Source organism: Schistocerca nitens, unplaced genomic scaffold, assembly GCF_023898315.1.
Source record: "Schistocerca nitens isolate TAMUIC-IGC-003100 unplaced genomic scaffold, iqSchNite1.1 HiC_scaffold_203, whole genome shotgun sequence".
Lineage (NCBI taxonomy): Eukaryota > Metazoa > Arthropoda > Insecta > Orthoptera > Acrididae > Schistocerca > Schistocerca nitens.
The window spans coordinates 63688-86514 of NW_026045744.1; the positions used below are offsets into that span (position 1 = coordinate 63688).

Genomic DNA, 22827 nt, shown 5'->3' on the forward strand with positions numbered 1-22827 from the left:
CTCGCCTCGCCTCGCCTCGCACCAGGTGTCTGCGTACTTTGCAGTGCATTCGCACCATTCGTATCCCGTCCCGACTTGTCCCGACTTTGCTCGACTGCCGCTCGCTGCCGCTCGGGTCGTGGTCCATATGACAGCGCAAGCACGACAAACGTCTGCGGGACGAGACGAGACGAGACGACTAAGGGACAAATTCGTGATTACAAATCAAATTTGGAACTCTACACTCCTACACAACAATAGGCGCTGACGTATTTCAGAAATCACCTGCCGATTCGTACTGTTTTGTCGTTTTCAAAGTCTTCTTGGCAAACTTGGTTAGCACATTCTCCCTCAAACTGAGTTAATTACTGCATTTTCGTACCATTACAGTAGTTTAAAAGGCTTAAGGAAGCATCGTTGTCACAACAGAAGGGTAGTTTGAAAATTGGGCTGGCAGGGGTAGCGACATAAAACAAAAAAAAAAAAAAAAGGAAGGGAGCCAACAGCACCCGGGTTTCCCAGGCGGTCACCCATCCAAGTACTAACCGGGCCCAATGATACTTAACTTCGGTGATCGGACGAGAACCGGTGTATTTATCATGGTATGGCCGTTGGCACTCGTGTAATGTAGGAGCACGGCAGAATTCGCGTTCGGCTTTTCTCCCAACACACAAAATGTTAGTTTTCGGCCGCATTTGACGAAAGCACTTCCTTCCGCAACAGCCAGTTCCTCGAGGACGGCGCGGGGGGCGCGCCCGGCGTCCCAGCAGAGCGACGGCCGAATTAGCGGGCGCACCGCCGCGTGTGTGAGACGCACTGCTGCTCGTTGCACCTCCTGTCATTCGCTGGGCGCGTGCAGCCTTCGACACTAGCGGAGGACGCATCTTGTCCCTGGTGTCCAGCGGGGGGCCTGTGCGGGGTGTGGCAGTGTCGTGCTGGAGGGCGCCACTGGTAGCGATGTGGGCTTCCTCGCCTCGCCTCGCCTCGCCTCGCCTCGCCTCGCACCAGGTGTCTGCGTACTTTGCAGTGCATTCGCACCATTCGTATCCCGTCCCGACTTGTCCCGACTTTGCTCGACTGCCGCTCGCTGCCGCTCGGGTCGTGGTCCATATGACAGCGCAAGCACGACAAACGTCTGCGGGACGAGACGAGACGAGACGACTAAGGGACAAATTCGTGATTACAAATCAAATTTGGAACTCTACACTCCTACACAACAATAGGCGCTGACGTATTTCAGAAATCACCTGCCGATTCGTACTGTTTTGTCGTTTTCAAAGTCTTCTTGGCAAACTTGGTTAGCACATTCTCCCTCAAACTGAGTTAATTACTGCATTTTCGTACCATTACAGTAGTTTAAAAGGCTTAAGGAAGCATCGTTGTCACAACAGAAGGGTAGTTTGAAAATTGGGCTGGCAGGGGTAGCGACATAAAACAAAAAAAAAAAAAAGGGAGCCAACAGCACCCGGGTTTCCCAGGCGGTCACCCATCCAAGTACTAACCGGGCCCAACGATACTTAACTTCGGTGATCGGACGAGAACCGGTGTATTTATCATGGTATGGCCGTTGGCACTCGTGTAATGTAGGAGCACGGCAGAATTCGCGTTCGGCTTTTCTCCCAACACACAAAATGTTAGTTTTCGGCCGCATTTGACGAAAGCACTTCCTTCCGCAACAGCCAGTTCCTCGAGGACGGCGCGGGGGGCGCGCCCGGCGTCCCAGCAGAGCGACGGCCGAATTAGCGGGCGCACCGCCGCGTGTGTGAGACGCACTGCTGCTCGTTGCACCTCCTGTCATTCGCTGGGCGCGTGCAGCCTTCGACACTAGCGGAGGACGCATCTTGTCCCTGGTGTCCAGCGGGGGGCCTGTGCGGGGTGTGGCAGTGTCGTGCTGGAGGGCGCCACTGGTAGCGATGTGGGCTTCCTCGCCTCGCCTCGCCTCGCCTCGCCTCGCCTCGCACCAGGTGTCTGCGTACTTTGCAGTGCATTCGCACCATTCGTATCCCGTCCCGACTTGTCCCGACTTTGCTCGACTGCCGCTCGCTGCCGCTCGGGTCGTGGTCCATATGACAGCGCAAGCACGACAAACGTCTGCGGGACGAGACGAGACGAGACGACTAAGGGACAAATTCGTGATTACAAATCAAATTTGGAACTCTACACTCCTACACAACAATAGGCGCTGACGTATTTCAGAAATCACCTGCCGATTCGTACTGTTTTGTCGTTTTCAAAGTCTTCTTGGCAAACTTGGTTAGCACATTCTCCCTCAAACTGAGTTAATTACTGCATTTTCGTACCATTACAGTAGTTTAAAAGGCTTAAGGAAGCATCGTTGTCACAACAGAAGGGTAGTTTGAAAATTGGGCTGGCAGGGGTAGCGACATAAAACAAAAAAAAAAAAAAAGGAAGGGAGCCAACAGCACCCGGGTTTCCCAGGCGGTCACCCATCCAAGTACTAACCGGGCCCAATGATACTTAACTTCGGTGATCGGACGAGAACCGGTGTATTTATCATGGTATGGCCGTTGGCACTCGTGTAATGTAGGAGCACGGCAGAATTCGCGTTCGGCTTTTCTCCCAACACACAAAATGTTAGTTTTCGGCCGCATTTGACGAAAGCACTTCCTTCCGCAACAGCCAGTTCCTCGAGGACGGCGCGGGGGGCGCGCCCGGCGTCCCAGCAGAGCGACGGCCGAATTAGCGGGCGCACCGCCGCGTGTGTGAGACGCACTGCTGCTCGTTGCACCTCCTGTCATTCGCTGGGCGCGTGCAGCCTTCGACACTAGCGGAGGACGCATCTTGTCCCTGGTGTCCAGCGGGGGGCCTGTGCGGGGTGTGGCAGTGTCGTGCTGGAGGGCGCCACTGGTAGCGATGTGGGCTTCCTCGCCTCGCCTCGCCTCGCCTCGCCTCGCCTCGCACCAGGTGTCTGCGTACTTTGCAGTGCATTCGCACCATTCGTATCCCGTCCCGACTTGTCCCGACTTTGCTCGACTGCCGCTCGCTGCCGCTCGGGTCGTGGTCCATATGACAGCGCAAGCACGACAAACGTCTGCGGGACGAGACGAGACGAGACGACTAAGGGACAAATTCGTGATTACAAATCAAATTTGGAACTCTACACTCCTACACAACAATAGGCGCTGACGTATTTCAGAAATCACCTGCCGATTCGTACTGTTTTGTCGTTTTCAAAGTCTTCTTGGCAAACTTGGTTAGCACATTCTCCCTCAAACTGAGTTAATTACTGCATTTTCGTACCATTACAGTAGTTTAAAAGGCTTAAGGAAGCATCGTTGTCACAACAGAAGGGTAGTTTGAAAATTGGGCTGGCAGGGGTAGCGACATAAAACAAAAAAAAAAAAAAGGGAGCCAACAGCACCCGGGTTTCCCAGGCGGTCACCCATCCAAGTACTAACCGGGCCCAACGATACTTAACTTCGGTGATCGGACGAGAACCGGTGTATTTATCATGGTATGGCCGTTGGCACTCGTGTAATGTAGGAGCACGGCAGAATTCGCGTTCGGCTTTTCTCCCAACACACAAAATGTTAGTTTTCGGCCGCATTTGACGAAAGCACTTCCTTCCGCAACAGCCAGTTCCTCGAGGACGGCGCGGGGGGCGCGCCCGGCGTCCCAGCAGAGCGACGGCCGAATTAGCGGGCGCACCGCCGCGTGTGTGAGACGCACTGCTGCTCGTTGCACCTCCTGTCATTCGCTGGGCGCGTGCAGCCTTCGACACTAGCGGAGGACGCATCTTGTCCCTGGTGTCCAGCGGGGGGCCTGTGCGGGGTGTGGCAGTGTCGTGCTGGAGGGCGCCACTGGTAGCGATGTGGGCTTCCTCGCCTCGCCTCGCCTCGCCTCGCCTCGCCTCGCACCAGGTGTCTGCGTACTTTGCAGTGCATTCGCACCATTCGTATCCCGTCCCGACTTGTCCCGACTTTGCTCGACTGCCGCTCGCTGCCGCTCGGGTCGTGGTCCATATGACAGCGCAAGCACGACAAACGTCTGCGGGACGAGACGAGACGAGACGACTAAGGGACAAATTCGTGATTACAAATCAAATTTGGAACTCTACACTCCTACACAACAATAGGCGCTGACGTATTTCAGAAATCACCTGCCGATTCGTACTGTTTTGTCGTTTTCAAAGTCTTCTTGGCAAACTTGGTTAGCACATTCTCCCTCAAACTGAGTTAATTACTGCATTTTCGTACCATTACAGTAGTTTAAAAGGCTTAAGGAAGCATCGTTGTCACAACAGAAGGGTAGTTTGAAAATTGGGCTGGCAGGGGTAGCGACATAAAACAAAAAAAAAAAAAAAAGGAAGGGAGCCAACAGCACCCGGGTTTCCCAGGCGGTCACCCATCCAAGTACTAACCGGGCCCAATGATACTTAACTTCGGTGATCGGACGAGAACCGGTGTATTTATCATGGTATGGCCGTTGGCACTCGTGTAATGTAGGAGCACGGCAGAATTCGCGTTCGGCTTTTCTCCCAACACACAAAATGTTAGTTTTCGGCCGCATTTGACGAAAGCACTTCCTTCCGCAACAGCCAGTTCCTCGAGGACGGCGCGGGGGGCGCGCCCGGCGTCCCAGCAGAGCGACGGCCGAATTAGCGGGCGCACCGCCGCGTGTGTGAGACGCACTGCTGCTCGTTGCACCTCCTGTCATTCGCTGGGCGCGTGCAGCCTTCGACACTAGCGGAGGACGCATCTTGTCCCTGGTGTCCAGCGGGGGGCCTGTGCGGGGTGTGGCAGTGTCGTGCTGGAGGGCGCCACTGGTAGCGATGTGGGCTTCCTCGCCTCGCCTCGCCTCGCCTCGCCTCGCCTCGCACCAGGTGTCTGCGTACTTTGCAGTGCATTCGCACCATTCGTATCCCGTCCCGACTTGTCCCGACTTTGCTCGACTGCCGCTCGCTGCCGCTCGGGTCGTGGTCCATATGACAGCGCAAGCACGACAAACGTCTGCGGGACGAGACGAGACGAGACGACTAAGGGACAAATTCGTGATTACAAATCAAATTTGGAACTCTACACTCCTACACAACAATAGGCGCTGACGTATTTCAGAAATCACCTGCCGATTCGTACTGTTTTGTCGTTTTCAAAGTCTTCTTGGCAAACTTGGTTAGCACATTCTCCCTCAAACTGAGTTAATTACTGCATTTTCGTACCATTACAGTAGTTTAAAAGGCTTAAGGAAGCATCGTTGTCACAACAGAAGGGTAGTTTGAAAATTGGGCTGGCAGGGGTAGCGACATAAAACAAAAAAAAAAAAAAAAGGAAGGGAGCCAACAGCACCCGGGTTTCCCAGGCGGTCACCCATCCAAGTACTAACCGGGCCCAATGATACTTAACTTCGGTGATCGGACGAGAACCGGTGTATTTATCATGGTATGGCCGTTGGCACTCGTGTAATGTAGGAGCACGGCAGAATTCGCGTTCGGCTTTTCTCCCAACACACAAAATGTTAGTTTTCGGCCGCATTTGACGAAAGCACTTCCTTCCGCAACAGCCAGTTCCTCGAGGACGGCGCGGGGGGCGCGCCCGGCGTCCCAGCAGAGCGACGGCCGAATTAGCGGGCGCACCGCCGCGTGTGTGAGACGCACTGCTGCTCGTTGCACCTCCTGTCATTCGCTGGGCGCGTGCAGCCTTCGACACTAGCGGAGGACGCATCTTGTCCCTGGTGTCCAGCGGGGGGCCTGTGCGGGGTGTGGCAGTGTCGTGCTGGAGGGCGCCACTGGTAGCGATGTGGGCTTCCTCGCCTCGCCTCGCCTCGCCTCGCCTCGCCTCGCACCAGGTGTCTGCGTACTTTGCAGTGCATTCGCACCATTCGTATCCCGTCCCGACTTGTCCCGACTTTGCTCGACTGCCGCTCGCTGCCGCTCGGGTCGTGGTCCATATGACAGCGCAAGCACGACAAACGTCTGCGGGACGAGACGAGACGAGACGACTAAGGGACAAATTCGTGATTACAAATCAAATTTGGAACTCTACACTCCTACACAACAATAGGCGCTGACGTATTTCAGAAATCACCTGCCGATTCGTACTGTTTTGTCGTTTTCAAAGTCTTCTTGGCAAACTTGGTTAGCACATTCTCCCTCAAACTGAGTTAATTACTGCATTTTCGTACCATTACAGTAGTTTAAAAGGCTTAAGGAAGCATCGTTGTCACAACAGAAGGGTAGTTTGAAAATTGGGCTGGCAGGGGTAGCGACATAAAACAAAAAAAAAAAAAAAGGAAGGGAGCCAACAGCACCCGGGTTTCCCAGGCGGTCACCCATCCAAGTACTAACCGGGCCCAATGATACTTAACTTCGGTGATCGGACGAGAACCGGTGTATTTATCATGGTATGGCCGTTGGCACTCGTGTAATGTAGGAGCACGGCAGAATTCGCGTTCGGCTTTTCTCCCAACACACAAAATGTTAGTTTTCGGCCGCATTTGACGAAAGCACTTCCTTCCGCAACAGCCAGTTCCTCGAGGACGGCGCGGGGGGCGCGCCCGGCGTCCCAGCAGAGCGACGGCCGAATTAGCGGGCGCACCGCCGCGTGTGTGAGACGCACTGCTGCTCGTTGCACCTCCTGTCATTCGCTGGGCGCGTGCAGCCTTCGACACTAGCGGAGGACGCATCTTGTCCCTGGTGTCCAGCGGGGGGCCTGTGCGGGGTGTGGCAGTGTCGTGCTGGAGGGCGCCACTGGTAGCGATGTGGGCTTCCTCGCCTCGCCTCGCCTCGCCTCGCCTCGCCTCGCACCAGGTGTCTGCGTACTTTGCAGTGCATTCGCACCATTCGTATCCCGTCCCGACTTGTCCCGACTTTGCTCGACTGCCGCTCGCTGCCGCTCGGGTCGTGGTCCATATGACAGCGCAAGCACGACAAACGTCTGCGGGACGAGACGAGACGAGACGACTAAGGGACAAATTCGTGATTACAAATCAAATTTGGAACTCTACACTCCTACACAACAATAGGCGCTGACGTATTTCAGAAATCACCTGCCGATTCGTACTGTTTTGTCGTTTTCAAAGTCTTCTTGGCAAACTTGGTTAGCACATTCTCCCTCAAACTGAGTTAATTACTGCATTTTCGTACCATTACAGTAGTTTAAAAGGCTTAAGGAAGCATCGTTGTCACAACAGAAGGGTAGTTTGAAAATTGGGCTGGCAGGGGTAGCGACATAAAACAAAAAAAAAAAAAAGGGAGCCAACAGCACCCGGGTTTCCCAGGCGGTCACCCATCCAAGTACTAACCGGGCCCAACGATACTTAACTTCGGTGATCGGACGAGAACCGGTGTATTTATCATGGTATGGCCGTTGGCACTCGTGTAATGTAGGAGCACGGCAGAATTCGCGTTCGGCTTTTCTCCCAACACACAAAATGTTAGTTTTCGGCCGCATTTGACGAAAGCACTTCCTTCCGCAACAGCCAGTTCCTCGAGGACGGCGCGGGGGGCGCGCCCGGCGTCCCAGCAGAGCGACGGCCGAATTAGCGGGCGCACCGCCGCGTGTGTGAGACGCACTGCTGCTCGTTGCACCTCCTGTCATTCGCTGGGCGCGTGCAGCCTTCGACACTAGCGGAGGACGCATCTTGTCCCTGGTGTCCAGCGGGGGGCCTGTGCGGGGTGTGGCAGTGTCGTGCTGGAGGGCGCCACTGGTAGCGATGTGGGCTTCCTCGCCTCGCCTCGCCTCGCCTCGCCTCGCCTCGCACCAGGTGTCTGCGTACTTTGCAGTGCATTCGCACCATTCGTATCCCGTCCCGACTTGTCCCGACTTTGCTCGACTGCCGCTCGCTGCCGCTCGGGTCGTGGTCCATATGACAGCGCAAGCACGACAAACGTCTGCGGGACGAGACGAGACGAGACGACTAAGGGACAAATTCGTGATTACAAATCAAATTTGGAACTCTACACTCCTACACAACAATAGGCGCTGACGTATTTCAGAAATCACCTGCCGATTCGTACTGTTTTGTCGTTTTCAAAGTCTTCTTGGCAAACTTGGTTAGCACATTCTCCCTCAAACTGAGTTAATTACTGCATTTTCGTACCATTACAGTAGTTTAAAAGGCTTAAGGAAGCATCGTTGTCACAACAGAAGGGTAGTTTGAAAATTGGGCTGGCAGGGGTAGCGACATAAAACAAAAAAAAAAAAAAAAGGAAGGGAGCCAACAGCACCCGGGTTTCCCAGGCGGTCACCCATCCAAGTACTAACCGGGCCCAATGATACTTAACTTCGGTGATCGGACGAGAACCGGTGTATTTATCATGGTATGGCCGTTGGCACTCGTGTAATGTAGGAGCACGGCAGAATTCGCGTTCGGCTTTTCTCCCAACACACAAAATGTTAGTTTTCGGCCGCATTTGACGAAAGCACTTCCTTCCGCAACAGCCAGTTCCTCGAGGACGGCGCGGGGGGCGCGCCCGGCGTCCCAGCAGAGCGACGGCCGAATTAGCGGGCGCACCGCCGCGTGTGTGAGACGCACTGCTGCTCGTTGCACCTCCTGTCATTCGCTGGGCGCGTGCAGCCTTCGACACTAGCGGAGGACGCATCTTGTCCCTGGTGTCCAGCGGGGGGCCTGTGCGGGGTGTGGCAGTGTCGTGCTGGAGGGCGCCACTGGTAGCGATGTGGGCTTCCTCGCCTCGCCTCGCCTCGCCTCGCCTCGCCTCGCACCAGGTGTCTGCGTACTTTGCAGTGCATTCGCACCATTCGTATCCCGTCCCGACTTGTCCCGACTTTGCTCGACTGCCGCTCGCTGCCGCTCGGGTCGTGGTCCATATGACAGCGCAAGCACGACAAACGTCTGCGGGACGAGACGAGACGAGACGACTAAGGGACAAATTCGTGATTACAAATCAAATTTGGAACTCTACACTCCTACACAACAATAGGCGCTGACGTATTTCAGAAATCACCTGCCGATTCGTACTGTTTTGTCGTTTTCAAAGTCTTCTTGGCAAACTTGGTTAGCACATTCTCCCTCAAACTGAGTTAATTACTGCATTTTCGTACCATTACAGTAGTTTAAAAGGCTTAAGGAAGCATCGTTGTCACAACAGAAGGGTAGTTTGAAAATTGGGCTGGCAGGGGTAGCGACATAAAACAAAAAAAAAAAAAAAGGAAGGGAGCCAACAGCACCCGGGTTTCCCAGGCGGTCACCCATCCAAGTACTAACCGGGCCCAATGATACTTAACTTCGGTGATCGGACGAGAACCGGTGTATTTATCATGGTATGGCCGTTGGCACTCGTGTAATGTAGGAGCACGGCAGAATTCGCGTTCGGCTTTTCTCCCAACACACAAAATGTTAGTTTTCGGCCGCATTTGACGAAAGCACTTCCTTCCGCAACAGCCAGTTCCTCGAGGACGGCGCGGGGGGCGCGCCCGGCGTCCCAGCAGAGCGACGGCCGAATTAGCGGGCGCACCGCCGCGTGTGTGAGACGCACTGCTGCTCGTTGCACCTCCTGTCATTCGCTGGGCGCGTGCAGCCTTCGACACTAGCGGAGGACGCATCTTGTCCCTGGTGTCCAGCGGGGGGCCTGTGCGGGGTGTGGCAGTGTCGTGCTGGAGGGCGCCACTGGTAGCGATGTGGGCTTCCTCGCCTCGCCTCGCCTCGCCTCGCCTCGCCTCGCACCAGGTGTCTGCGTACTTTGCAGTGCATTCGCACCATTCGTATCCCGTCCCGACTTGTCCCGACTTTGCTCGACTGCCGCTCGCTGCCGCTCGGGTCGTGGTCCATATGACAGCGCAAGCACGACAAACGTCTGCGGGACGAGACGAGACGAGACGACTAAGGGACAAATTCGTGATTACAAATCAAATTTGGAACTCTACACTCCTACACAACAATAGGCGCTGACGTATTTCAGAAATCACCTGCCGATTCGTACTGTTTTGTCGTTTTCAAAGTCTTCTTGGCAAACTTGGTTAGCACATTCTCCCTCAAACTGAGTTAATTACTGCATTTTCGTACCATTACAGTAGTTTAAAAGGCTTAAGGAAGCATCGTTGTCACAACAGAAGGGTAGTTTGAAAATTGGGCTGGCAGGGGTAGCGACATAAAACAAAAAAAAAAAAAAAGGAAGGGAGCCAACAGCACCGGTCACCCATCCAAGTACTAACCGGGCCCAATGATACTTAACTTCGGTGATCGGACGAGAACCGGTGTATTTATCATGGTATGGCCGTTGGCACTCGTGTAATGTAGGAGCACGGCAGAATTCGCGTTCGGCTTTTCTCCCAACACACAAAATGTTAGTTTTCGGCCGCATTTGACGTAGGCACTTCCTTCCGCAACAGCCAGTTCCTCGAGGACGGCGCGGGGGGCGCGCCCGGCGTCCCAGCAGAGCGACGGCCGAATTAGCGGGCGCACCGCCGCGTGTGTGAGACGCACTGCTGCTCGTTGCACCTCCTGTCATTCGCTGGGCGCGTGCAGCCTTCGACACTAGCGGAGGACGCATCTTGTCCCTGGTGTCCAGCGGGGGGCCTGTGCGGGGTGTGGCAGTGTCGTGCTGGAGGGCGCCACTGGTAGCGATGTGGGCTTCCTCGCCTCGCCTCGCCTCGCCTCGCCTCGCCTCGCCTCGCACCAGGTGTCTGCGTACTTTGCAGTGCATTCGCACCATTCGTATCCCGTCCCGACTTGTCCCGACTTTGCTCGACTGCCGCTCGCTGCCGCTCGGGTCGTGGTCCATATGACAGCGCAAGCACGACAAACGTCTGCGGGACGAGACGAGACGAGACGACTAAGGGACAAATTCGTGATTACAAATCAAATTTGGAACTCTACACTCCTACACAACAATAGGCGCTGACGTATTTCAGAAATCACCTGCCGATTCGTACTGTTTTGTCGTTTTGAAAGTCTTCTTGGCAAACTTGGTTAGCACATTCTCCCCCAAACTGAGTTAATTACTGCATTTTCGTACCATTACAGTAGTTTAAAAGGCTTAAGGAAGCATCGTTGTCACAACAGAAGGGTAGTTTGAAAATTGGGCTGGCAGGGGTAGCGACATAAAAAAAAAAAAAAAAGGAAGGGAGCCAACAGCACCCGGGTTTCCCAGGCGGTCACCCATCCAAGTACTAACCGGGCCCAATGATACTTAACTTCGGTGATCGGACGAGAACCGGTGTATTTATCATGGTATGGCCGTTGGCACTCGTGTAATGTAGGAGCACGGCAGAATTCGCGTTCGGCTTTTCTCCCAACACACAAAATGTTAGTTTTCGGCCGCATTTGACGTAGGCACTTCCTTCCGCAACAGCCAGTTCCTCGAGGACGGCGCGGGGGGCGCGCCCGGCGTCCCAGCAGAGCGACGGCCGAATTAGCGGGCGCACCGCCGCGTGTGTGAGACGCACTGCTGCTCGTTGCACCTCCTGTCATTCGCTGGGCGCGTGCAGCCTTCGACACTAGCGGAGGACGCATCTTGTCCCTGGTGTCCAGCGGGGGGCCTGTGCGGGGTGTGGCAGTGTCGTGCTGGAGGGCGCCACTGGTAGCGATGTGGGCTTCCTCGCCTCGCCTCGCCTCGCCTCGCCTCGCCTCGCCTCGCACCAGGTGTCTGCGTACTTTGCAGTGCATTCGCACCATTCGTATCCCGTCCCGACTTGTCCCGACTTTGCTCGACTGCCGCTCGCTGCCGCTCGGGTCGTGGTCCATATGACAGCGCAAGCACGACAAACGTCTGCGGGACGAGACGAGACGAGACGACTAAGGGACAAATTCGTGATTACAAATCAAATTTGGAACTCTACACTCCTACACAACAATAGGCGCTGACGTATTTCAGAAATCACCTGCCGATTCGTACTGTTTTGTCGTTTTGAAAGTCTTCTTGGCAAACTTGGTTAGCACATTCTCCCCCAAACTGAGTTAATTACTGCATTTTCGTACCATTACAGTAGTTTAAAAGGCTTAAGGAAGCATCGTTGTCACAACAGAAGGGTAGTTTGAAAATTGGGCTGGCAGGGGTAGCGACATAAAAAAAAAAAAAAAAGGAAGGGAGCCAACAGCACCCGGGTTTCCCAGGCGGTCACCCATCCAAGTACTAACCGGGCCCAATGATACTTAACTTCGGTGATCGGACGAGAACCGGTGTATTTATCATGGTATGGCCGTTGGCACTCGTGTAATGTAGGAGCACGGCAGAATTCGCGTTCGGCTTTTCTCCCAACACACAAAATGTTAGTTTTCGGCCGCATTTGACGTAGGCACTTCCTTCCGCAACAGCCAGTTCCTCGAGGACGGCGCGGGGGGCGCGCCCGGCGTCCCAGCAGAGCGACGGCCGAATTAGCGGGCGCACCGCCGCGTGTGTGAGACGCACTGCTGCTCGTTGCACCTCCTGTCATTCGCTGGGCGCGTGCAGCCTTCGACACTAGCGGAGGACGCATCTTGTCCCTGGTGTCCAGCGGGGGGCCTGTGCGGGGTGTGGCAGTGTCGTGCTGGAGGGCGCCACTGGTAGCGATGTGGGCTTCCTCGCCTCGCCTCGCCTCGCCTCGCCTCGCCTCGCACCAGGTGTCTGCGTACTTTGCAGTGCATTCGCACCATTCGTATCCCGTCCCGACTTGTCCCGACTTTGCTCGACTGCCGCTCGCTGCCGCTCGGGTCGTGGTCCATATGACAGCGCAAGCACGACAAACGTCTGCGGGACGAGACGAGACGAGACGACTAAGGGACAAATTCGTGATTACAAATCAAATTTGGAACTCTACACTCCTACACAACAATAGGCGCTGACGTATTTCAGAAATCACCTGCCGATTCGTACTGTTTTGTCGTTTTGAAAGTCTTCTTGGCAAACTTGGTTAGCACATTCTCCCCCAAACTGAGTTAATTACTGCATTTTCGTACCATTACAGTAGTTTAAAAGGCTTAAGGAAGCATCGTTGTCACAACAGAAGGGTAGTTTGAAAATTGGGCTGGCAGGGGTAGCGACATAAAAAAAAAAAAAAAAAAAAAGGAAGGGAGCCAACAGCACCCGGGTTTCCCAGGCGGTCACCCATCCAAGTACTAACCGGGCCCAATGATACTTAACTTCGGTGATCGGACGAGAACCGGTGTATTTATCATGGTATGGCCGTTGGCACTCGTGTAATGTAGGAGCACGGCAGAATTCGCGTTCGGCTTTTCTCCCAACACACAAAATGTTAGTTTTCGGCCGCATTTGACGTAGGCACTTCCTTCCGCAACAGCCAGTTCCTCGAGGACGGCGCGGGGGGCGCGCCCGGCGTCCCAGCAGAGCGACGGCCGAATTAGCGGGCGCACCGCCGCGTGTGTGAGACGCACTGCTGCTCGTTGCACCTCCTGTCATTCGCTGGGCGCGTGCAGCCTTCGACACTAGCGGAGGACGCATCTTGTCCCTGGTGTCCAGCGGGGGGCCTGTGCGGGGTGTGGCAGTGTCGTGCTGGAGGGCGCCACTGGTAGCGATGTGGGCTTCCTCGCCTCGCCTCGCCTCGCCTCGCCTCGCCTCGCCTCGCACCAGGTGTCTGCGTACTTTGCAGTGCATTCGCACCATTCGTATCCCGTCCCGACTTGTCCCGACTTTGCTCGACTGCCGCTCGCTGCCGCTCGGGTCGTGGTCCATATGACAGCGCAAGCACGACAAACGTCTGCGGGACGAGACGAGACGAGACGACTAAGGGACAAATTCGTGATTACAAATCAAATTTGGAACTCTACACTCCTACACAACAATAGGCGCTGACGTATTTCAGAAATCACCTGCCGATTCGTACTGTTTTGTCGTTTTGAAAGTCTTCTTGGCAAACTTGGTTAGCACATTCTCCCCCAAACTGAGTTAATTACTGCATTTTCGTACCATTACAGTAGTTTAAAAGGCTTAAGGAAGCATCGTTGTCACAACAGAAGGGTAGTTTGAAAATTGGGCTGGCAGGGGTAGCGACATAAAAAAAAAAAAAAAAGGAAGGGAGCCAACAGCACCCGGGTTTCCCAGGCGGTCACCCATCCAAGTACTAACCGGGCCCAATGATACTTAACTTCGGTGATCGGACGAGAACCGGTGTATTTATCATGGTATGGCCGTTGGCACTCGTGTAATGTAGGAGCACGGCAGAATTCGCGTTCGGCTTTTCTCCCAACACACAAAATGTTAGTTTTCGGCCGCATTTGACGTAGGCACTTCCTTCCGCAACAGCCAGTTCCTCGAGGACGGCGCGGGGGGCGCGCCCGGCGTCCCAGCAGAGCGACGGCCGAATTAGCGGGCGCACCGCCGCGTGTGTGAGACGCACTGCTGCTCGTTGCACCTCCTGTCATTCGCTGGGCGCGTGCAGCCTTCGACACTAGCGGAGGACGCATCTTGTCCCTGGTGTCCAGCGGGGGGCCTGTGCGGGGTGTGGCAGTGTCGTGCTGGAGGGCGCCACTGGTAGCGATGTGGGCTTCCTCGCCTCGCCTCGCCTCGCCTCGCCTCGCCTCGCCTCGCACCAGGTGTCTGCGTACTTTGCAGTGCATTCGCACCATTCGTATCCCGTCCCGACTTGTCCCGACTTTGCTCGACTGCCGCTCGCTGCCGCTCGGGTCGTGGTCCATATGACAGCGCAAGCACGACAAACGTCTGCGGGACGAGACGAGACGAGACGACTAAGGGACAAATTCGTGATTACAAATCAAATTTGGAACTCTACACTCCTACACAACAATAGGCGCTGACGTATTTCAGAAATCACCTGCCGATTCGTACTGTTTTGTCGTTTTGAAAGTCTTCTTGGCAAACTTGGTTAGCACATTCTCCCCCAAACTGAGTTAATTACTGCATTTTCGTACCATTACAGTAGTTTAAAAGGCTTAAGGAAGCATCGTTGTCACAACAGAAGGGTAGTTTGAAAATTGGGCTGGCAGGGGTAGCGACATAAAAAAAAAAAAAAAAGGAAGGGAGCCAACAGCACCCGGGTTTCCCAGGCGGTCACCCATCCAAGTACTAACCGGGCCCAATGATACTTAACTTCGGTGATCGGACGAGAACCGGTGTATTTATCATGGTATGGCCGTTGGCACTCGTGTAATGTAGGAGCACGGCAGAATTCGCGTTCGGCTTTTCTCCCAACACACAAAATGTTAGTTTTCGGCCGCATTTGACGTAGGCACTTCCTTCCGCAACAGCCAGTTCCTCGAGGACGGCGCGGGGGGCGCGCCCGGCGTCCCAGCAGAGCGACGGCCGAATTAGCGGGCGCACCGCCGCGTGTGTGAGACGCACTGCTGCTCGTTGCACCTCCTGTCATTCGCTGGGCGCGTGCAGCCTTCGACACTAGCGGAGGACGCATCTTGTCCCTGGTGTCCAGCGGGGGGCCTGTGCGGGGTGTGGCAGTGTCGTGCTGGAGGGCGCCACTGGTAGCGATGTGGGCTTCCTCGCCTCGCCTCGCCTCGCCTCGCCTCGCCTCGCCTCGCACCAGGTGTCTGCGTACTTTGCAGTGCATTCGCACCATTCGTATCCCGTCCCGACTTGTCCCGACTTTGCTCGACTGCCGCTCGCTGCCGCTCGGGTCGTGGTCCATATGACAGCGCAAGCACGACAAACGTCTGCGGGACGAGACGAGACGAGACGACTAAGGGACAAATTCGTGATTACAAATCAAATTTGGAACTCTACACTCCTACACAACAATAGGCGCTGACGTATTTCAGAAATCACCTGCCGATTCGTACTGTTTTGTCGTTTTGAAAGTCTTCTTGGCAAACTTGGTTAGCACATTCTCCCCCAAACTGAGTTAATTACTGCATTTTCGTACCATTACAGTAGTTTAAAAGGCTTAAGGAAGCATCGTTGTCACAACAGAAGGGTAGTTTGAAAATTGGGCTGGCAGGGGTAGCGACATAAAAAAAAAAAAAAAAGGAAGGGAGCCAACAGCACCCGGGTTTCCCAGGCGGTCACCCATCCAAGTACTAACCGGGCCCAATGATACTTAACTTCGGTGATCGGACGAGAACCGGTGTATTTATCATGGTATGGCCGTTGGCACTCGTGTAATGTAGGAGCACGGCAGAATTCGCGTTCGGCTTTTCTCCCAACACACAAAATGTTAGTTTTCGGCCGCATTTGACGTAGGCACTTCCTTCCGCAACAGCCAGTTCCTCGAGGACGGCGCGGGGGGCGCGCCCGGCGTCCCAGCAGAGCGACGGCCGAATTAGCGGGCGCACCGCCGCGTGTGTGAGACGCACTGCTGCTCGTTGCACCTCCTGTCATTCGCTGGGCGCGTGCAGCCTTCGACACTAGCGGAGGACGCATCTTGTCCCTGGTGTCCAGCGGGGGGCCTGTGCGGGGTGTGGCAGTGTCGTGCTGGAGGGCGCCACTGGTAGCGATGTGGGCTTCCTCGCCTCGCCTCGCCTCGCCTCGCCTCGCCTCGCCTCGCACCAGGTGTCTGCGTACTTTGCAGTGCATTCGCACCATTCGTATCCCGTCCCGACTTGTCCCGACTTTGCTCGACTGCCGCTCGCTGCCGCTCGGGTCGTGGTCCATATGACAGCGCAAGCACGACAAACGTCTGCGGGACGAGACGAGACGAGACGACTAAGGGACAAATTCGTGATTACAAATCAAATTTGGAACTCTACACTCCTACACAACAATAGGCGCTGACGTATTTCAGAAATCACCTGCCGATTCGTACTGTTTTGTCGTTTTGAAAGTCTTCTTGGCAAACTTGGTTAGCACATTCTCCCCCAAACTGAGTTAATTACTGCATTTTCGTACCATTACAGTAGTTTAAAAGGCTTAAGGAAGCATCGTTGTCACAACAGAAGGGTAGTTTGAAAATTGGGCTGGCAGGGGTAGCGACATAAAAAAAAAAAAAAAAGGAAGGGAGCCAACAGCACCCGGGTTTCCCAGGCGGTCACCCATCCAAGTACTAACCGGGCCCAATGATACTTAACTTCGGTGATCGGACGAGAACCGGTGTATTTATCATGGTATGGCCGTTGGCACTCGTGTAATGTAGGAGCACGGCAGAATTCGCGTTCGGCTTTTCTCCCAACACACAAAATGTTAGTTTTCGGCCGCATTTGACGTAGGCACTTCCTTCCGCAACAGCCAGTTCCTCGAGGACGGCGCGGGGGGCGCGCCCGGCGTCCCAGCAGAGCGACGGCCGAATTAGCGGGCGCACCGCCGCGTGTGTGAGACGCACTGCTGCTCGTTGCACCTCCTGTCATTCGCTGGGCGCGTGCAGCCTTCGACACTAGCGGAGGACGCATCTTGTCCCTGGTGTCCAGCGGGGGGCCTGTGCGGGGTGTGGCAGTGTCGTGCTGGAGGGCGCCACTGGTAGCGATGTGGGCTTCCTCGCCTCGCCTCGCCTCGCCTCGCCTCGCCTCGCCTCGCACCAGGTGTCTGCGTACTTTGCAGTGCATTCGCACCATTCGTATCCCGTCCCGACTTGTCCCGACTTTGCTCGACTGCCGCTCGCTGCCGCTCGGGTCGTGGTCCATATGACAGCGCAAGCACGACAAACGTCTGCGGGACGAGACGAGACGAGACGACTAAGGGACAAATTCGTGATTACAAATCAAATTTGGAACTCTACACTCCTACACAACAATAGGCGCTGACGTATTTCAGAAATCACCTGCCGATTCGTACTGTTTTGTCGTTTTGAAAGTCTTCTTGGCAAACTTGGTTAGCACATTCTCCCCCAAACTGAGTTAATTACTGCATTTTCGTACCATTACAGTAGTTTAAAAGGCTTAAGGAAGCATCGTTGTCACAACAGAAGGGTAGTTTGAAAATTGGGCTGGCAGGGGTAGCGACATAAAAAAAAAAAAAAAAGGAAGGGAGCCAACAGCACCCGGGTTTCCCAGGCGGTCACCCATCCAAGTACTAACCGGGCCCAATGATACTTAACTTCGGTGATCGGACGAGAACCGGTGTATTTATCATGGTATGGCCGTTGGCACTCGTGTAATGTAGGAGCACGGCAGAATTCGCGTTCGGCTTTTCTCCCAACACACAAAATGTTAGTTTTCGGCCGCATTTGACGTAGGCACTTCCTTCCGCAACAGCCAGTTCCTCGAGGACGGCGCGGGGGGCGCGCCCGGCGTCCCAGCAGAGCGACGGCCGAATTAGCGGGCGCACCGCCGCGTGTGTGAGACGCACTGCTGCTCGTTGCACCTCCTGTCATTCGCTGGGCGCGTGCAGCCTTCGACACTAGCGGAGGACGCATCTTGTCCCTGGTGTCCAGCGGGGGGCCTGTGCGGGGTGTGGCAGTGTCGTGCTGGAGGGCGCCACTGGTAGCGATGTGGGCTTCCTCGCCTCGCCTCGCCTCGCCTCGCCTCGCCTCGCCTCGCACCAGGTGTCTGCGTACTTTGCAGTGCATTCGCACCATTCGTATCCCGTCCCGACTTGTCCCGACTTTGCTCGACTGCCGCTCGCTGCCGCTCGGGTCGTGGTCCATATGACAGCGCAAGCACGACAAACGTCTGCGGGACGAGACGAGACGAGACGACTAAGGGACAAATTCGTGATTACAAATCAAATTTGGAACTCTACACTCCTACACAACAATAGGCGCTGACGTATTTCAGAAATCACCTGCCGATTCGTACTGTTTTGTCGTTTTGAAAGTCTTCTTGGCAAACTTGGTTAGCACATTCTCCCCCAAACTGAGTTAATTACTGCATTTTCGTACCATTACAGTAGTTTAAAAGGCTTAAGGAAGCATCGTTGTCACAACAGAAGGGTAGTTTGAAAATTGGGCTGGCAGGGGTAGCGACATAAAAAAAAAAAAAAAAGGAAGGGAGCCAACAGCACCCGGGTTTCCCAGGCGGTCACCCATCCAAGTACTAACCGGGCCCAATGATACTTAACTTCGGTGATCGGACGAGAACCGGTGTATTTATCATGGTATGGCCGTTGGCACTCGTGTAATGTAGGAGCACGGCAGAATTCGCGTTCGGCTTTTCTCCCAACACACAAAATGTTAGTTTTCGGCCGCATTTGACGTAGGCACTTCCTTCCGCAACAGCCAGTTCCTCGAGGACGGCGCGGGGGGCGCGCCCGGCGTCCCAGCAGAGCGACGGCCGAATTAGCGGGCGCACCGCCGCGTGTGTGAGACGCACTGCTGCTCGTTGCACCTCCTGTCATTCGCTGGGCGCGTGCAGCCTTCGACACTAGCGGAGGACGCATCTTGTCCCTGGTGTCCAGCGGGGGGCCTGTGCGGGGTGTGGCAGTGTCGTGCTGGAGGGCGCCACTGGTAGCGATGTGGGCTTCCTCGCCTCGCCTCGCCTCGCCTCGCCTCGCCTCGCACCAGGTGTCTGCGTACTTTGCAGTGCATTCGCACCATTCGTATCCCGTCCCGACTTGTCCCGACTTTGCTCGACTGCCGCTCGCTGCCGCTCGGGTCGTGGTCCATATGACAGCGCAAGCACGACAAACGTCTGCGGGACGAGACGAGACGAGACGACTAAGGGACAAATTCGTGATTACAAATCAAATTTGGAACTCTACACTCCTACACAACAATAGGCGCTGACGTATTTCAGAAATCACCTGCCGATTCGTACTGTTTTGTCGTTTTGAAAGTCTTCTTGGCAAACTTGGTTAGCACATTCTCCCCCAAACTGAGTTAATTACTGCATTTTCGTACCATTACAGTAGTTTAAAAGGCTTAAGGAAGCATCGTTGTCACAACAGAAGGGTAGTTTGAAAATTGGGCTGGCAGGGGTAGCGACATAAAAAAAAAAAAAAAAGGAAGGGAGCCAACAGCACCCGGGTTTCCCAGGCGGTCACCCATCCAAGTACTAACCGGGCCCAATGATACTTAACTTCGGTGATCGGACGAGAACCGGTGTATTTATCATGGTATGGCCGTTGGCACTCGTGTAATGTAGGAGCACGGCAGAATTCGCGTTCGGCTTTTCTCCCAACACACAAAATGTTAGTTTTCGGCCGCATTTGACGTAGGCACTTCCTTCCGCAACAGCCAGTTCCTCGAGGACGGCGCGGGGGGCGCGCCCGGCGTCCCAGCAGAGCGACGGCCGAATTAGCGGGCGCACCGCCGCGTGTGTGAGACGCACTGCTGCTCGTTGCACCTCCTGTCATTCGCTGGGCGCGTGCAGCCTTCGACACTAGCGGAGGACGCATCTTGTCCCTGGTGTCCAGCGGGGGGCCTGTGCGGGGTGTGGCAGTGTCGTGCTGGAGGGCGCCACTGGTAGCGATGTGGGCTTCCTCGCCTCGCCTCGCCTCGCCTCGCCTCGCACCAGGTGTCTGCGTACTTTGCAGTGCATTCGCACCATTCGTATCCCGTCCCGACTTGTCCCGACTTTGCTCGACTGCCGCTCGCTGCCGCTCGGGTCGTGGTCCATATGACAGCGCAAGCACGACAAACGTCTGCGGGACGAGACGAGACGAGACGACTAAGGGACAAATTCGTGATTACAAATCAAATTTGGAACTCTACACTCCTACACAACAATAGGCGCTGACGTATTTCAGAAATCACCTGCCGATTCGTACTGTTTTGTCGTTTTGAAAGTCTTCTTGGCAAACTTGGTTAGCACATTCTCCCCCAAACTGAGTTAATTACTGCATTTTCGTACCATTACAGTAGTTTAAAAGGCTTAAGGAAGCATCGTTGTCACAACAGAAGGGTAGTTTGAAAATTGGGCTGGCAGGGGTAGCGACATAAAAAAAAAAAAAAAAGGAAGGGAGCCAACAGCACCCGGGTTTCCCAGGCGGTCACCCATCCAAGTACTAACCGGGCCCAATGATACTTAACTTCGGTGATCGGACGAGAACCGGTGTATTTATCATGGTATGGCCGTTGGCACTCGTGTAATGTAGGAGCACGGCAGAATTCGCGTTCGGCTTTTCTCCCAACACACAAAATGTTAGTTTTCGGCCGCATTTGACGTAGGCACTTCCTTCCGCAACAGCCAGTTCCTCGAGGACGGCGCGGGGGGCGCGCCCGGCGTCCCAGCAGAGCGACGGCCGAATTAGCGGGCGCACCGCCGCGTGTGTGAGACGCACTGCTGCTCGTTGCACCTCCTGTCATTCGCTGGGCGCGTGCAGCCTTCGACACTAGCGGAGGACGCATCTTGTCCCTGGTGTCCAGCGGGGGGCCTGTGCGGGGTGTGGCAGTGTCGTGCTGGAGGGCGCCACTGGTAGCGATGTGGGCTTCCTCGCCTCGCCTCGCCTCGCCTCGCCTCGCCTCGCCTCGCACCAGGTGTCTGCGTACTTTGCAGTGCATTCGCACCATTCGTATCCCGTCCCGACTTGTCCCGACTTTGCTCGACTGCCGCTCGCTGCCGCTCGGGTCGTGGTCCATATGACAGCGCAAGCACGACAAACGTCTGCGGGACGAGACGAGACGAGACGACTAAGGGACAAATTCGTGATTACAAATCAAATTTGGAACTCTACACTCCTACACAACAATAGGCGCTGACGTATTTCAGAAATCACCTGCCGATTCGTACTGTTTTGTCGTTTTGAAAGTCTTCTTGGCAAACTTGGTTAGCACATTCTCCCCCAAACTGAGTTAATTACTGCATTTTCGTACCATTACAGTAGTTTAAAAGGCTTAAGGAAGCATCGTTGTCACAACAGAAGGGTAGTTTGAAAATTGGGCTGGCAGGGGTAGCGACATAAAAAAAAAAAAAAAAGGAAGGGAGCCAACAGCACCCGGGTTTCCCAGGCGGTCACCCATCCAAGTACTAACCGGGCCCAATGATACTTAACTTCGGTGATCGGACGAGAACCGGTGTATTTATCATGGTATGGCCGTTGGCACTCGTGTAATGTAGGAGCACGGCAGAATTCGCGTTCGGCTTTTCTCCCAACACACAAAATGTTAGTTTTCGGCCGCATTTGACGTAGGCACTTCCTTCCGCAACAGCCAGTTCCTCGAGGACGGCGCGGGGGGCGCGCCCGGCGTCCCAGCAGAGCGACGGCCGAATTAGCGGGCGCACCGCCGCGTGTGTGAGACGCACTGCTGCTCGTTGCACCTCCTGTCATTCGCTGGGCGCGTGCAGCCTTCGACACTAGCGGAGGACGCATCTTGTCCCTGGTGTCCAGCGGGGGGCCTGTGCGGGGTGTGGCAGTGTCGTGCTGGAGGGCGCCACTGGTAGCGATGTGGGCTTCCTCGCCTCGCCTCGCCTCGCCTCGCCTCGCCTCGCCTCGCACCAGGTGTCTGCGTACTTTGCAGTGCATTCGCACCATTCGTATCCCGTCCCGACTTGTCCCGACTTTGCTCGACTGCCGCTCGCTGCCGCTCGGGTCGTGGTCCATATGACAGCGCAAGCACGACAAACGTCTGCGGGACGAGACGAGACGAGACGACTAAGGGACAAATTCGTGATTACAAATCAAATTTGGAACTCTACACTCCTACACAACAATAGGCGCTGACGTATTTCAGAAATCACCTGCCGATTCGTACTGTTTTGTCGTTTTGAAAGTCTTCTTGGCAAACTTGGTTAGCACATTCTCCCCCAAACTGAGTTAATTACTGCATTTTCGTACCATTACAGTAGTTTAAAAGGCTTAAGGAAGCATCGTTGTCACAACAGAAGGGTAGTTTGAAAATTGGGCTGGCAGGGGTAGCGACATAAAAAAAAAAAAAAAAGGAAGGGAGCCAACAGCACCCGGGTTTCCCAGGCGGTCACCCATCCAAGTACTAACCGGGCCCAATGATACTTAACTTCGGTGATCGGACGAGAACCGGTGTATTTATCATGGTATGGCCGTTGGCACTCGTGTAATGTAGGAGCACGGCAGAATTCGCGTTCGGCTTTTCTCCCAACACACAAAATGTTAGTTTTCGGCCGCATTTGACGTAGGCACTTCCTTCCGCAACAGCCAGTTCCTCGAGGACGGCGCGGGGGGCGCGCCCGGCGTCCCAGCAGAGC

At 54.9% G+C, this 22827-nt stretch overlaps 23 non-coding genes and 1 pseudogene across 23 annotated transcripts; all 24 read right to left on the reverse strand.

Moving 5' to 3' along the window:
* Positions 1 to 476: 476 nt before the first annotated feature.
* On the reverse strand, positions 477 to 595 carry LOC126220618 (5S ribosomal RNA). The gene has a single exon (XR_007542992.1). It is a non-coding gene; the product is annotated as a 5S ribosomal RNA (ribosomal RNA).
* An 837-nt stretch (positions 596 to 1432) lies between these two features.
* Positions 1433 to 1551, reverse strand: LOC126220693 (5S ribosomal RNA). The gene has a single exon (XR_007543060.1). It is a non-coding gene; the product is annotated as a 5S ribosomal RNA (ribosomal RNA).
* Positions 1552 to 2393: 842 nt separating this feature from the next.
* LOC126220619 (5S ribosomal RNA) lies at positions 2394 to 2512 on the reverse strand. Its single transcript, XR_007542993.1, has one exon. It is a non-coding gene; the product is annotated as a 5S ribosomal RNA (ribosomal RNA).
* Positions 2513 to 3349: 837 nt separating this feature from the next.
* On the reverse strand, positions 3350 to 3468 carry LOC126220694 (5S ribosomal RNA). The gene has a single exon (XR_007543061.1). It is a non-coding gene; the product is annotated as a 5S ribosomal RNA (ribosomal RNA).
* Positions 3469 to 4311: 843 nt separating this feature from the next.
* On the reverse strand, positions 4312 to 4430 carry LOC126220620 (5S ribosomal RNA). Its single transcript, XR_007542994.1, has one exon. It is a non-coding gene; the product is annotated as a 5S ribosomal RNA (ribosomal RNA).
* An 843-nt stretch (positions 4431 to 5273) lies between these two features.
* Positions 5274 to 5392, reverse strand: LOC126220622 (5S ribosomal RNA). Its single transcript, XR_007542995.1, has one exon. It is a non-coding gene; the product is annotated as a 5S ribosomal RNA (ribosomal RNA).
* Positions 5393 to 6234: 842 nt separating this feature from the next.
* LOC126220623 (5S ribosomal RNA) lies at positions 6235 to 6353 on the reverse strand. The gene has a single exon (XR_007542996.1). It is a non-coding gene; the product is annotated as a 5S ribosomal RNA (ribosomal RNA).
* An 837-nt stretch (positions 6354 to 7190) lies between these two features.
* On the reverse strand, positions 7191 to 7309 carry LOC126220695 (5S ribosomal RNA). The gene has a single exon (XR_007543062.1). It is a non-coding gene; the product is annotated as a 5S ribosomal RNA (ribosomal RNA).
* An 843-nt stretch (positions 7310 to 8152) lies between these two features.
* On the reverse strand, positions 8153 to 8271 carry LOC126220624 (5S ribosomal RNA). The gene has a single exon (XR_007542997.1). It is a non-coding gene; the product is annotated as a 5S ribosomal RNA (ribosomal RNA).
* An 842-nt stretch (positions 8272 to 9113) lies between these two features.
* Positions 9114 to 9232, reverse strand: LOC126220625 (5S ribosomal RNA). The gene has a single exon (XR_007542998.1). It is a non-coding gene; the product is annotated as a 5S ribosomal RNA (ribosomal RNA).
* Positions 9233 to 10074: 842 nt separating this feature from the next.
* Positions 10075 to 10179, reverse strand: LOC126220697 (5S ribosomal RNA; annotated as a pseudogene).
* Positions 10180 to 11022: 843 nt separating this feature from the next.
* On the reverse strand, positions 11023 to 11141 carry LOC126220626 (5S ribosomal RNA). The gene has a single exon (XR_007542999.1). It is a non-coding gene; the product is annotated as a 5S ribosomal RNA (ribosomal RNA).
* An 843-nt stretch (positions 11142 to 11984) lies between these two features.
* On the reverse strand, positions 11985 to 12103 carry LOC126220627 (5S ribosomal RNA). Its single transcript, XR_007543000.1, has one exon. It is a non-coding gene; the product is annotated as a 5S ribosomal RNA (ribosomal RNA).
* An 843-nt stretch (positions 12104 to 12946) lies between these two features.
* LOC126220628 (5S ribosomal RNA) lies at positions 12947 to 13065 on the reverse strand. Its single transcript, XR_007543001.1, has one exon. It is a non-coding gene; the product is annotated as a 5S ribosomal RNA (ribosomal RNA).
* Positions 13066 to 13908: 843 nt separating this feature from the next.
* On the reverse strand, positions 13909 to 14027 carry LOC126220630 (5S ribosomal RNA). The gene has a single exon (XR_007543003.1). It is a non-coding gene; the product is annotated as a 5S ribosomal RNA (ribosomal RNA).
* Positions 14028 to 14870: 843 nt separating this feature from the next.
* Positions 14871 to 14989, reverse strand: LOC126220631 (5S ribosomal RNA). The gene has a single exon (XR_007543004.1). It is a non-coding gene; the product is annotated as a 5S ribosomal RNA (ribosomal RNA).
* An 843-nt stretch (positions 14990 to 15832) lies between these two features.
* On the reverse strand, positions 15833 to 15951 carry LOC126220633 (5S ribosomal RNA). The gene has a single exon (XR_007543005.1). It is a non-coding gene; the product is annotated as a 5S ribosomal RNA (ribosomal RNA).
* An 843-nt stretch (positions 15952 to 16794) lies between these two features.
* LOC126220634 (5S ribosomal RNA) lies at positions 16795 to 16913 on the reverse strand. The gene has a single exon (XR_007543006.1). It is a non-coding gene; the product is annotated as a 5S ribosomal RNA (ribosomal RNA).
* An 843-nt stretch (positions 16914 to 17756) lies between these two features.
* Positions 17757 to 17875, reverse strand: LOC126220635 (5S ribosomal RNA). Its single transcript, XR_007543007.1, has one exon. It is a non-coding gene; the product is annotated as a 5S ribosomal RNA (ribosomal RNA).
* Positions 17876 to 18718: 843 nt separating this feature from the next.
* LOC126220636 (5S ribosomal RNA) lies at positions 18719 to 18837 on the reverse strand. The gene has a single exon (XR_007543008.1). It is a non-coding gene; the product is annotated as a 5S ribosomal RNA (ribosomal RNA).
* Positions 18838 to 19675: 838 nt separating this feature from the next.
* On the reverse strand, positions 19676 to 19794 carry LOC126220637 (5S ribosomal RNA). Its single transcript, XR_007543009.1, has one exon. It is a non-coding gene; the product is annotated as a 5S ribosomal RNA (ribosomal RNA).
* An 833-nt stretch (positions 19795 to 20627) lies between these two features.
* LOC126220638 (5S ribosomal RNA) lies at positions 20628 to 20746 on the reverse strand. Its single transcript, XR_007543010.1, has one exon. It is a non-coding gene; the product is annotated as a 5S ribosomal RNA (ribosomal RNA).
* An 843-nt stretch (positions 20747 to 21589) lies between these two features.
* On the reverse strand, positions 21590 to 21708 carry LOC126220639 (5S ribosomal RNA). The gene has a single exon (XR_007543011.1). It is a non-coding gene; the product is annotated as a 5S ribosomal RNA (ribosomal RNA).
* Positions 21709 to 22551: 843 nt separating this feature from the next.
* On the reverse strand, positions 22552 to 22670 carry LOC126220640 (5S ribosomal RNA). The gene has a single exon (XR_007543012.1). It is a non-coding gene; the product is annotated as a 5S ribosomal RNA (ribosomal RNA).
* Between the last annotated feature and the right edge of the window lie 157 nt (positions 22671 to 22827).